Source organism: Chelonus insularis, unplaced genomic scaffold (genome assembly GCF_013357705.1).
Source record: "Chelonus insularis isolate UGA/USDA-ARS -01 unplaced genomic scaffold, ASM1335770v1 contig_3_pilon, whole genome shotgun sequence".
In the NCBI taxonomy this organism is placed as follows: Eukaryota; Metazoa; Arthropoda; class Insecta; order Hymenoptera; family Braconidae; genus Chelonus; species Chelonus insularis.
This window is the reverse complement of record NW_023276556.1, coordinates 2,760,244-2,773,132: the sequence shown is the minus strand read 5'-3', so window position 1 is coordinate 2,773,132 and position 12,889 is coordinate 2,760,244. Positions and strand designations below refer to the sequence as shown.

Below are 12,889 nucleotides of genomic sequence, written 5' to 3'. Positions count from 1 at the left end.
ATAGTCTCTCTCGGCAGGCATATATTAGAAGTCCTTCGTTCCCTCTTTTTCTTTTACCATTGCTTTATGTCAGAGGCAACTCCCCGCCTGCAGACTAACCACCCTTATTCGTAGGAACGACACGAACACCGTGCTGATTCCTTTACCCCTCAATTTTTGCTCTTCTTCTTCTTATACTTTTCCCCTTTTCCTCTTTTTTTTCTTAATTTCATCGTTAATCTTGATGTATGTAATTAATTACTCATGAACGGTATATTTTATTCATGCATTCTCTCTCCCCGTATATATTTAGTACAATCGTCAACTTTATCTATATATCAGACGTGCAAGTTCCACTCTCGAATCGTGAATTAATGGCTGGGCCACGATCAAAAGTTCAGACAAAAGTAAAAAAATCTTTTAATACAGCAAAGAATAGAAGTTGATTTTTTGGGGAATTGTCTGATAGCACGACAACACAACACGTGTTTTGAATTTGCTTGCGGAAAAGACGAAGATAAATATGTTATTGATTTTCATATATCGTCACGCAATTGTTTTCGTGTATGTTGTTTAAGTATCAAAAACTCAATTAAGTCGTGCAAGCTACCATTAGGGTCGTACTGGAAATTAACTCACTAAGTAAAGTATATCAATCAGACGTTAATCATTTGACTTGAAAGTAAAATTCATTACCAGCATAAAATTAGTAGTTATTTTTCAATACAAAAGAAAATTTAATAAAAATTAAATTTATTTATATTTTTAAATAATATTAATGATTTTAAAATACAATTATTTGAGAAAAAATTTTTTCAATCAATAATTTAAATATGTATTAAATTGTATTGACAAAAGAGAAACAATTGAAAAATTTTTTTTAATTTATATAATTTTTATCAACAATGACAAATCGTTTGTTTATTTGTTTGTAAAACTACACATCCTTAAATTTTTTATACATTTAAGAATAATTATTTCCTGAGAAAAAGCTGTTTTCGGTAGAAATCAATTTTAATTAATTTAAAACCTAAAATTAGTTAAAGTTTTATTTAAATAAAAACTTGATTTTTAATAAATAAATTATCTAGATGCATTTTTTTTTATATGAACAATACTTTCCCTCTATTAATTAAAAGATCAACATATCAATTTGAAGTTTCATAATGATAACTATTATTTAAATTTTAACAATAATCAACATAATTTTAATTGAGTATAATATGATTCATTTATCACAATAAATTTTTCCATTTCTTTTTCTCCAACATTTGATTCAATGATTAGCCTGAAAAAGGCAGAAAATTCAAGAATAAATATATGCCAAAAAATAAATCAACCGTCATTAGAAATAAATTTAAAATGCGTCAGATCGTCAGCTCATAGAGATTTGACGTCAAGTCGAGGTTATTTTAAATTGCTGGAAGCTTCTCTCGTGATATATACCAAGGATTGGGTAAGTTATATATGGTGGAAAGGTGACGATTCGGAAGAATACACTAGGGTAAATTGACAAAAGCCTCAAGGGAATAAAATGTGAGAGAAGGGTCGTTGTAAGTAGTTGAAGTATGAGTGAATACATTGAGAAGAGAAGAAGGATTCCTTCGCAACGCGGATATATACATAAGTTGAAGTTCTCCACATGTGAGCAAGCGAACGATTTCGCGCTTCGCTGCACCCAGTGAGTGGCTTCGGTCCACATAAACGTTTAGTTGCTAGCGTGCCTCACCAATAGACTGTGTACATAGAGTAGGATATGGTCGAAAGGTCTAGTTTATCCTGTAAATTCCTCTGTTCTTCCTAGCTAAACTGCTAGACTGACAAGTGGTGTAAAAGTTATGAGGATTTAGACTCCATGGTCTATGTAAGCTCTTATCAAATTCGAATTTGGCGATATATATAACCTAGTTGGCAGTAAGAGGGGAAAGGCGTTCGATTTAGTGCGGTGAACCGAAGCAACAGGTGCGAGAGAGCGAGGCCCTGACATAAAACTACCTTATAAAAGCTCACGTATAAAATGTATAGCCAGTCGGGACAAATAACTCCTCCTGTAGACTTTAGATGCTTCTTCTTCTCTTCTTGACTATAGGTTATATTATATGTGTAGACACTGATTTTTCTTTACCCTTTTATTTTTCTTTTCAGTTTGATTTTATTTATTTACCTTTTTTATTCTCTTTCCATTCCTTCTCTCACTCGCTTTTACTTACTCTCACTAAATCGCTCGTGTGACTTGCCCCAACTTTATTTATTTCGTATGCGTGACTTGAAGATAGGAACTACGATAACGCGCACGATTCTCGAATCGCTTTTCAAGTGGTCTTACGGTCATTTTATTTTTTTAGATGCCAACTAGTCCACTATGTGATTTTATACACGTTTGGAAATAATATTATATGTATTACGTAGATATGCTAAATATTCCAGAGAAAAACAAGATTACATATCAAGATTGAAAAATTAACTTATTTAGTGACATTGAAATACTCATTATGAAGCTATTAATTTATTTTATGTTTATTTAATTTATTTTATTCAGTCGGTCTCATTTTAGTTTAAATAAATTAGATTGTTAAAATAAAAATCATTTGGTCTTTAAATAAACACAGTGACTATTAACTAAATAATAATATACATGCATTAAAAAAATTTAATCTACTAGTAAATTTGATCTTTTCTGGTTCTTAAAATAACTGAAAGTATTTTTAAATAATGTGCACATAAAAGAATCGATAATAATGAAATCATCTAGCAGACTATTACGTCATCATTAGTTCATTATTTTCACTGATTATAAATAAATAAAAAAAAAGAGAAATAAGAGCACATTAACTATGATTGTCTATTTAAGATGATTACTTTTTTTAAAAAAAAACAGACAGAATTCAAAACTATACAATTATTGTTTATTGTTTTTGATTTAGTTGGTTTGGTTTTATCTTTAAATTAAAGAGATTCTCATCAACTCAATCATGAGAGGATTAATCGTTTGCGTCTGTATAGGATCGTTGATCCGATGACCTCCAATCGAGAAGGTATATCCAAGTGGCTTTTATACCACATGGGAGAGTTTACGAAGAATGCGCAGTCTATTATTCTCGAGATCTACACCGTATATACGACGACCGTTGTCTCAGTTTACTCTTTCGTATCATGTGCACTTTGCTTGCCTCATCGTCGCGTGAATTCCATCGGGAAAATCTTTTTTAAGAGAAAGAACGAAATGGAGATAGATAGACAACTTGAATAAGCATATTTAAGGTGAGATCGTCACGCGTCAGAGACTCTCTGACTTCTTGGGTTGTTGTTATTCACCATTGGCCTCTCACGCTGATTTTTTTTACCGTGACGTTAAATTTTAACTTTTTTTATGAGAAGACAAAAAATATATGAAAATCATCTTTTTTATTTTTCATACATGAAAAAAAGATGAAGTTTCATTCAAGTGTGGAAAAAGGGAGGATATTAGTTTATTAAAAAATTTTTTTTAAAGCAAAGCGTTAAAATACATTAAAAGGAAATTGATATTTGTTTATAATTGATTTAATGGTGACTAAAATTTCTAAAATTGTTAATACTAGCCTTTTTTTATAATCACACTAATTTTACTAAATTTTTAACTTGATATTGATTTTTTATTCAGGAAGATTGCTATTGTACTTCTGTCAATCTATTTGAATTACTTTCTTTCTTTATCACAATTGATTGGGATAAATTTAAAACAAGATTTAATTGATATCAATAATTGTATAGATATTAAAGTATTTTATCAATCAAGCGATTAGATGAAGTATTAGTTGCAATAATTGATAAGCAACAGAATTATAATATTTAAAAAAATAAAAAACTTATTTTCTAACTATTAATAAAATTAATTAAGCTGTATTGATTTTGAAAGAATTACTTTATACTCATCTTAAATTAAAATTTTATAAAACACTGAATAAAAATGTAAGAAACTTTGTTAAAACAGAGGTACGAACATTTTTTTTCCATCATTGTTTCGCGAACATTTTTTTTTTAGAAAGTTGGGCTTGGTTTCTAGGTAGCTTTCTTTGGAGTGTAAAATAATTTTTACTTCATTTATCGGTTGTATAATAATCATGATGATTAATAGAGATAAGAAAAGGATAGAATTTTATTTTTTGTCTGAAGAAAGATAATATTTTGGAATAAAAATAATAATGAGATTTGTGTACAAACAAAACAATGATATCCCTACCGCGTAATGTAACACCAACCCAGGTGTGTCCGGGTTGTAGAACGTTCAAAGGCCATGCAAAGAGTCCAAGAAGAAGAGTATAATAAAAAAAGAATCAACGAAGAAGACGATGCAAAAGAGGACGATACATACTGGTGGGTCTTATAGTGAAACTGTCTGGGCTCGTACGCTAAGATAAAGACTTGTACATTCATGGAAAATATGAAGTCTTGTAGTCGTGACTGATCTCAAGGTACATTACTTGAATAGAATTATGCTTGAATTCAGATATACACAAAAGAATCTCTTGTTAATTATTTTTTTCAATGATCAACTTTTTGGAGTAAATTTTCTACAATCAATTTTTAATCTATATTAGGGCTAACAAAATCTACACTAATCATTCAATATGACATATCTCTATAATTATGATTGAAAATATAATATTAATTCTAAGAAGTTATTTATGATTCTGAATTGTACGTTTTATACCAAATAAATAATGAAGCTTTATTTATAAATTTATTTTAGAGACTGTTTCCAAGCTTTTATTTGTCTTGAGAACGCATGCTCTTATTAAAATCTTCATTGAAATTTATTCAGCATTATCTAGATTAAAACATAACTGGTACACTTGCCTAGATGTGCTCAACATATGTTTAAAGCTTCCACTAGCTGCCGGCTACTCTACTACAATAATTTATCTCAATAAGAAAAAAGATAATAATAGATTATCTACAAATTATTTTATCAAATGATTTATTCAATAATATCAAATTGATTGAAATATAATAGTTAAATGCTCTAAATATAATTAATCATTAATTAATACTACATAATTTAATTTTTTGTTTTTTTTTTTAACTTCTTCTAAAACAAACAATTATTCTGTTCCAAAATTGAAAAAGTAATGAAACCATTCTCTTTCAATAATTAAATCATCTTATTTTAAGATAAAAATTTAAAAAAAATATAGAAAAAATTATTTAAATAAGCTCGAAGCTTTTTAATATGAATAATAAATTTTTTCATCTTTCAAAAAATGATATGCTTATGAAATTTACAATCTAGTTGTAGACATAAAATGTCAAACTTTTCTTTTGATAACAATACCGGTGATACATTCACATCAGTAATAAAAGAGCAGAGGAAGTTGGTGACACGGTGAGTTAACTTTACGAAGAAGTCATCTAATGTGTACAGCAAGTGAAGAAGTTTTATAATTAACTTGCAACAAGGAAGCGGATGCTAAAAATTTATTCTACGAATTTTATTTAATATATAAAAAAAAAAAAACAAAAAATGAGGACGAACAAAAGTACGCATGAAATTGAATTAAAAGAATATATATATCTATATATCAATTCAAAAATAAATTCGCGTATTCCATGCGCACTCTCACGCAATTGCGCGGTTCAAAGTAAAGGAATATGATCTGATGTCTGTAACGCGCGGCAAATTGAACGGATATTCGTTGCGATGCATACCTCAACGTGCGGGTATATACGAGAGTCTGTTTTTCAGTCGATATCGAGATGATCCAATAGCCAAAATGATTGTCGGGCAGCAATGAGAGCGAGCGGTGTATCGATACGTGACTCATACACGATATCTTGCGGTATACGAGCAAGAGAAGACCGCGCATATGCACGCCGGAGGCGCAGTTGCATCACGTACCTTACTTCTTCGATGCGCACATGTACTGAACAGAGAAAGAATAATAAAATGAGAGAGAAAGAGGGAGGGAGGGGAAGGATTAAACCGGACCGTGATTCCATTCCAACCTTTCAATAATATCGCGGCCTCCTGTCTGATCCGTTATAACAAAGGCTGCCGCCTTTACCCCCTTCTTTTTTCAAAATTTTATTTTATTGATTGTGCATTTTCCTCAACACCTTCCCCTCAAGACGCTAATGAAATATAATCATCAATAAACATTCCATAACAAGACTCTGGTAAATAGAATTTTTTCGGAGTTGTAAGACTGATATTGTTAAGTAATTAACAATTATCAATCATTAAGATGTAACTATGAGACTAATTTTTATTTATTTAACTTAATCGATAGGTTTTAGATTCATTTATAAACTTAAATTACAATAGCAAATTTAATCATTACCATTGGAATTTTTACTGACAACTCAGTGGCATCAATTCGTCATTACTTGTTATCAAATGGAAATGTTTTATTAGACAATACGAAAATTTTCTTTCAAGTATACTTTTTATTTAAGGAATTTGAATGTGTCCAAAATTTTATTATAATTCAATGGATACATTGAACTCTATAAAAAATTATTTTTAAAATAAGACTTAAGAAAGTGGCATAAGATTTTTAGTTAAAAAACCCCGACCTTAATTAAAAATTATCCTTATTAATGACTCCAATTTGAGATGTGTATAGAAACGCATAATGATAATTATCAATAACACTTTTAAGCTAAATAACAACTCTGTTTGCTTTATTATATATTTCAATATCTTGCAATTGAATGCAAACATATATTTCAATAAAATATAAATACACATAAAAAAGTTTAAGTATGGGCTACATAAATGAATATACATAATAAGGTAATTAATTTTTTTTATATCATTTTTTTCTGTTCTATTTTGTACAAATATTTATTCTGAATATGAGAAATACGAAAAAAGCTTTGATTCACGAGAAAATAAGTTTGCTCATTGAAAGGGTTAATTTTCATGTTTAATTTAAATCATTTCATTTCTTTGAATGATGTCCTGCAACGGAAGAGGAAGTGCATGAACTCGAGAGCGAAGTGTTCTTATTGCTAGGGCACGTCTGACTCACGTCGCTCAGAAAGAGTGAGAGGAAGGCGACAATTAGGCCACTGCCTATCCGTTTACATAGTAATCTTTGAGTAGATTCTATCCTACATGTTCAGGCTGACTATAGAGAAGCAGTAAAGTACTATTGGAACAAGGAACAATTCTTGTCTGATGGGAAGAATCGTAGGAAAATCGTCTCGAGGAAGCGCCAATACTTTTGTACGCCTTCACGTTCGCTTCGAGATGTTTACTCGCGTGCGCCGACCTTTCAGGCGGGTCAGACCGATTCGACCTCGTGCACGTCACCACACATCCTTGTTGGTTTTTTGAGTCATTGTTTTGTTTATGATAGTGAATTGATAGTAGATATTTCAAAATAAGCACTTATACTGTTTATTAGTAAATATAAATATGGCGAATTTATAAAGAAAAATATTTTCTCAAGATTACAACTAAACAGTTCAGAGTAGAGAATAAGATGTATGTTACGGATATATGACTTTTCTGAGAATAGTCGTTGAGAGCAAATGGTAATTGGAGAAACGATGCACCACAACTGGCTCGGTTAAGTGGCGCGAATGCCAAGAGAATTGTATAGGAAAACGTTCATATATGCATTGTTATTTACGCGGTAATTTTTCAGCAATTTACCGCATTTTTTCTTATATTTTTAACGAGCTTGCTTTGTCTAAGTTTTACATTGGACACAAAAAGTAGACCAGATTCTTAAGATTTTCGTGGAAAACTGATTACGTTTAGTTGGTTTTTTTTTGTTCAAATTGATGGATATGTGGAAGAAGAATAATTATTGTGATTTTATAAGTGCTGATGATTAGAACACATTGAAATGATCTTAACTGAGGTTTTAGTATTGGAAGAAAAATGAAGGCAATTAAAAAAGGTATATTTAAGCATAAAAATAGTTACTACACTTTTTAATCATTTAATATTAGTAATTTTAATCTTTATTCAAATAAAATAATATAAAATATTCAACTAAAAAAAATGTGTAATAAAATAAAAATTTGTAAAAGGTCTTATTTATTGAAAGACTTCGGTTTGAGGCTTTTATGAGAATAAGAATTCAATTGTCTTACAGTTAAAAAAAACCAAGCCGTCAATATTTTTTTGTTAAAATGATTTTTAAAAATTATTGGAGTATTTTTGTGATATGGTTATATACAATGTTTCAAGTATTATCCATATATGCTAAATAATTGTTACGATGATTACTTCGAAGAATACATTTTGATCATAATAAACATGACATAAAACTCAAGTTTATGTGGAGCTATAATTAAATACAATTGTCATAATTATCAGCATTTTCATATATTTGGTCATTTTCTGTTATTTATTTTTTAAGATTCAATTTTAATAAAATCTCGACATTGTTTTTGTTCAACCATAATTTTTCCAATTCGCTATTTTTAAAAAAAATGATTATGTTCAATAATTGTGATGATTATAGTCAGCTAAATTATGGCAATTATGGATAACATTCATGATATTTTTCCTTGAAAATCTCATATTGTACTGAAACAGTTAAAGTAACGAAATAAACATTTAACTTGATGCATTCATATCTGTAGTCCATATTGAACGCACTATTCAATTAAAAATTTAAGAAGCTAAGATTTAATAAATTATTAAAAGCTAAAGAATATCATTGAATTGCATTTAATTAATAAAATTCATAGTCATTAAAACTTTTTATAATTTTTTTCTCATTCAAAAATCTTTGATTCTCAAAAACACTAGATTATATACAATAAATGTCAGTAACAATAAAATAACAAAGATATATAAAATGTATTCAGTAGGATCGTATCAAAGTTTTAATATTCTCCGTAACTACAACAATAATAATAAAGCTCTAATGAAGATCAAACGTAAATGAAAAATAATCTCGAAAATAGATGGCGTGGAGCAATAGCGAAGTTAATATCTGACAGTTAAGATATTTAATGGTTTTCGTGGCGGAAACATATGGGCATAGTATACTATAGTTGGTGTAGTAGGTGGAAAGGAAAAATTACAGCATTACCCAAGAAGAATGAGTAGATACAATATATAATATAAAATGTGTAAGGAAGAGTAAACGAAAAGCGACGTCGTGTGTCTTTTTGTTGGTGGAAGAGATAAAAGAAGGAGCGGCAGCAGCAGGGGCAACGTCACCTAGCCGGCGCGGAACGTTCAGCATGGTGATTACGAGGCTGATTGGGCCGCGCGTGATGAGACGGCGGCGTCCTGCTGGCCGACCACAAGCTCGTGACGAACGAGCGTTGGCTTTTCTTATTTATTCGTAGGCCCGCATGGTGGCGGTAAATCCATTGTGAGCGGGGGTGGACGTAGGAGATGGATAAAAGGGGAAGAAAGAGAGAGAATAATCGTATACGCGAAAACGAAAGAAGCCGCGCGACTATAATTTTGTATCGCGGCTACCGCGAGGGGTGCCGGTGCACCTCACCAGAAGCCACGCCCACTCCGTGTGTCCCCGACCGAGAGACAAGTTGACTCGAGCCCCGCCGCCTGCTCTCATCCCGTCCTATATACTCTTCCATCTTATTCTTCTTTTCCTTCTTGCCCTTACTCTATGTGCTATACTCATGCTGATGCTATGCTGTCTTATTTCTTTATTCTTTTCCCGCGTTCACTCAACGGCACACTCGAATCCGCTCAATTTCGCCTGACGCCAAGCACCGACCGCAACGCGTGACTGCCTAACTGCTTTTCGTTTAAGTTTTAAGCTTGAGACCACGCCGAAGATAATGGCCTTTCTCTCTCTTTCCTCACTTATATTCCTTATATATGTCTTTCAAGTTGTGAATGTGTGTGGCAAAGAGCCAAAAAAAAAACGAGACAATTTATGCTGTCAACGCATTCTGATATTATGCTAGAAGATTTTTAAATTATTTTTTTTGTAATGTCTGCACTTATCTACTTTTTGAAATTTTAGTTGGATAAAAAAATCTATTACAGTGCGAAAAAAATATGCTTCGAACTTTGATGTGCTTTTTAGTGGTATTGGAAATATTTACTCCAAAAGCTACTTGTAAATGTATGGAAACTCATTTTGGCACATATTTTTTCGCATTGGGTGTTGATTGCGAAAGTTTATTGGCAAGGATAATATTATTCATTTCACTGAATAAAACAAGAAAAAAAAGGAAAATAAATTATTTTATTTTTTTCACAAAAGTTGAATGATGATATAATTATTAAATATTGTATTGAATCGTTACTTGAATAATTTTAACTTCCATTATACTTGACACACAAGCAACCTTATTGAGTTTCAATTATATGATGGGTGAAAATATTTTTGGTTAAAGTAAATTACTACTCAATACTTACTGTAATTTATTGTTATTTTTATCCATAAATTATTATGAAATATTAATGGAAAATAAATTTACACACTTTCTAATAATGTTTACATTAAAAAGCTTTACTTTTACATGAAAAGTATTGGTATCATTTTATACAAATAATTATGTTGTAATAAAAAAATTTATTCAAATGCTGAATATTTGGAGTAGAACTGAAACTGTTTCTCTATAAGAGAAGAATAAATATTTATTGTTATTATACGTTTTTTGATGATTTCTTTGATCTATTTTTTTGTTGTAATACAAATTGATATTTTATTTTTTAACCATATCGATCAAACTCTTTTTAATTGGCATTTCAGGAGTTTCATAAAAAATGTTTAGCCTAAAGATATTTTTGGAGTAAAAAGTATTTTTCATGAAAAATGAATATAATGATTTACAATTGATCTCATTTAGAGTCAACTCTTCGTAACAGTCAATTTTTTAATTGAAAAAAATTAAACCGAACATTTTTCAACATTCTAGATTTTTTGTGGTTATAAATAATCTTTGGATTATTTTATAAATTAATATAATAAGTCACCAGTTAAAAATAAATAGATAAAAATGATTAATCGACTTTCTATTTATTCTCCTTTTCGAAATATTTACGCTCTTCAAAAAGTATACCATCAGAAGGCATCACCCTATAATTTCAAGAATAAAAGAAAGAATGATGTCAACCAGATGAAATCAGGCTTGATGCGACCAAAAATATAAATCTGCAAGTGTGATAAGCAGATATCAAATAAGAGAAAATAAAAATAATATATAAAACTAAACACAAAGAAACAAGTGACGGATCCAATTGGAGTCCGGTCGATGATCCCTTGTCCTGGTGATCTGTGTAGAATACCAGAGCACACACGAGAGTGAGAGGTGTATATAAACCAAGAGAAGAGAGTCCAGAGAAGAAGATTATTGTACGGCAGGAGGGCAGGCCACGACCCCGGGCGGCCACGAGGCCTCGTTCAGCATCAAGAGCACACACATACTATACGCGCACTTTCTTCCTTCTTACCTATAGGTATCGTGATCGTAAGCCTTACCAGAACACAATGCCCATCATTTCTTAATCGCTCTCTGGCTCGTGCAATCGACCTCCACGCACTCAATCGTTTTGATATTTTTTTTTTTTTAATTTTTTAAGTTATAAATACATGTATCATTCAACATATATACATACACATGTAACTATCTATATGGCAAGTGAGGCTGCTTTTGGAGACTTCAACGCACGACAACGACGCTACTCATCTCTTTCCACTCTCTGAAATCCTCCCCCTACGACTGCGCTCCCTCTTTCCTCACCCTTTTCTCTTGGTTCGCTATTTCCAGCACCCACCCCGCCATTTTCTATACGGGTCCATGGTCAAACCCGCCCCTCATATCTCTCTTTTCCTACTCTTCTTCCCAATACGCAAGCTAAGCTTACTACTGTAGCAGCCAAACAGTTATATACATTTATTCAGCTTGTTCTTCATCATCCTCATCATTACGCTTGGATAAAGAAAGACATGGATCGATGGTCTACCGGTACTTTTAATCGTACTCACTAGTCCAAGAAAGAGTTAATTGTCTCAATAACATCCCAATTTTTTTTCCTCTTGAATAAGTACTCAAGTTTCACTACTTTTTTTCATTGTCGGAAAATCATTATTTTCATCTTCTGCACTTTATTTTGCAATCTTTGGAAAACGGTACAGAAGGTATAAATGACTTCAATCCAATTCCCAGGCATCTGTCTGTATATACAAGCATATGCAATTGTATGCATCACAATGGCTAGCCCACCTAGCACGCTACCAAAGGTGTTTTCCCACACGTTCTTCCGCCTTCGATCTTTGTTCTAGTCTTCTTTATATATGCCCACCCATACCCTTTTATTTCCAACATGCACTTGCCTACTTACTTCTATGCTTAATCAATTTCAGATTATCGGAAATAAAGCTGAGATACGAATTTAGATACTATTTAATTTGATTAAAACAGTTGAGATCTAATTTATCGTCATTTTATTGTCATTTGCACTCTCTCTTCAATTTTTATACTTTGTAGAATTATTCATCGAGATGCCATGCTTTAAGTAAATTGGATTTAGTTTATATAATTAAAAGGTTACCAGCTGAAATGTAGCACTACTTTTAATCAATACTTATTTTTTAATAACATAATTCAACATAAACAAATATTTTTATTCAATTTTTTTAAAAATTAATAATTAACAAAATATTGATTTTGAGTTTAAAATTTGATTCACTGTAAATTTTAGTGTTTTATTATAAAATGTTTTTAAGTGTTTTAAAATCGAGACATTGTTAAGCAAATAGGTGACGTCATATTAAAACACTATTAATGTTTTAAAATAAAACACTCAAATTGACCGTGATTCTCCTAGTGAATAATCGTGTTAGTTTCTACTACCTACACTGCAAATCCAAATGCATCTTTGTTTCACGTCTAAACATGTTAAACATGACGTCACTCATTTGATTATTCAATGAAAATTTCTATAGATGAGTTAGAATTATATAGGTACAGAAAA

General features: G+C 30.9%; 1 protein-coding gene across 2 annotated transcripts in view; it reads left to right on the top strand.

The window, feature by feature from the left end:
- The window catches only part of LOC118068356 (protein jim lovell), an 85,548-nt gene that overhangs the window by 850 nt on the left and 71,809 nt on the right, over positions 1–12,889 (top strand). The gene's annotated exons all lie outside the window — the stretch shown is intronic.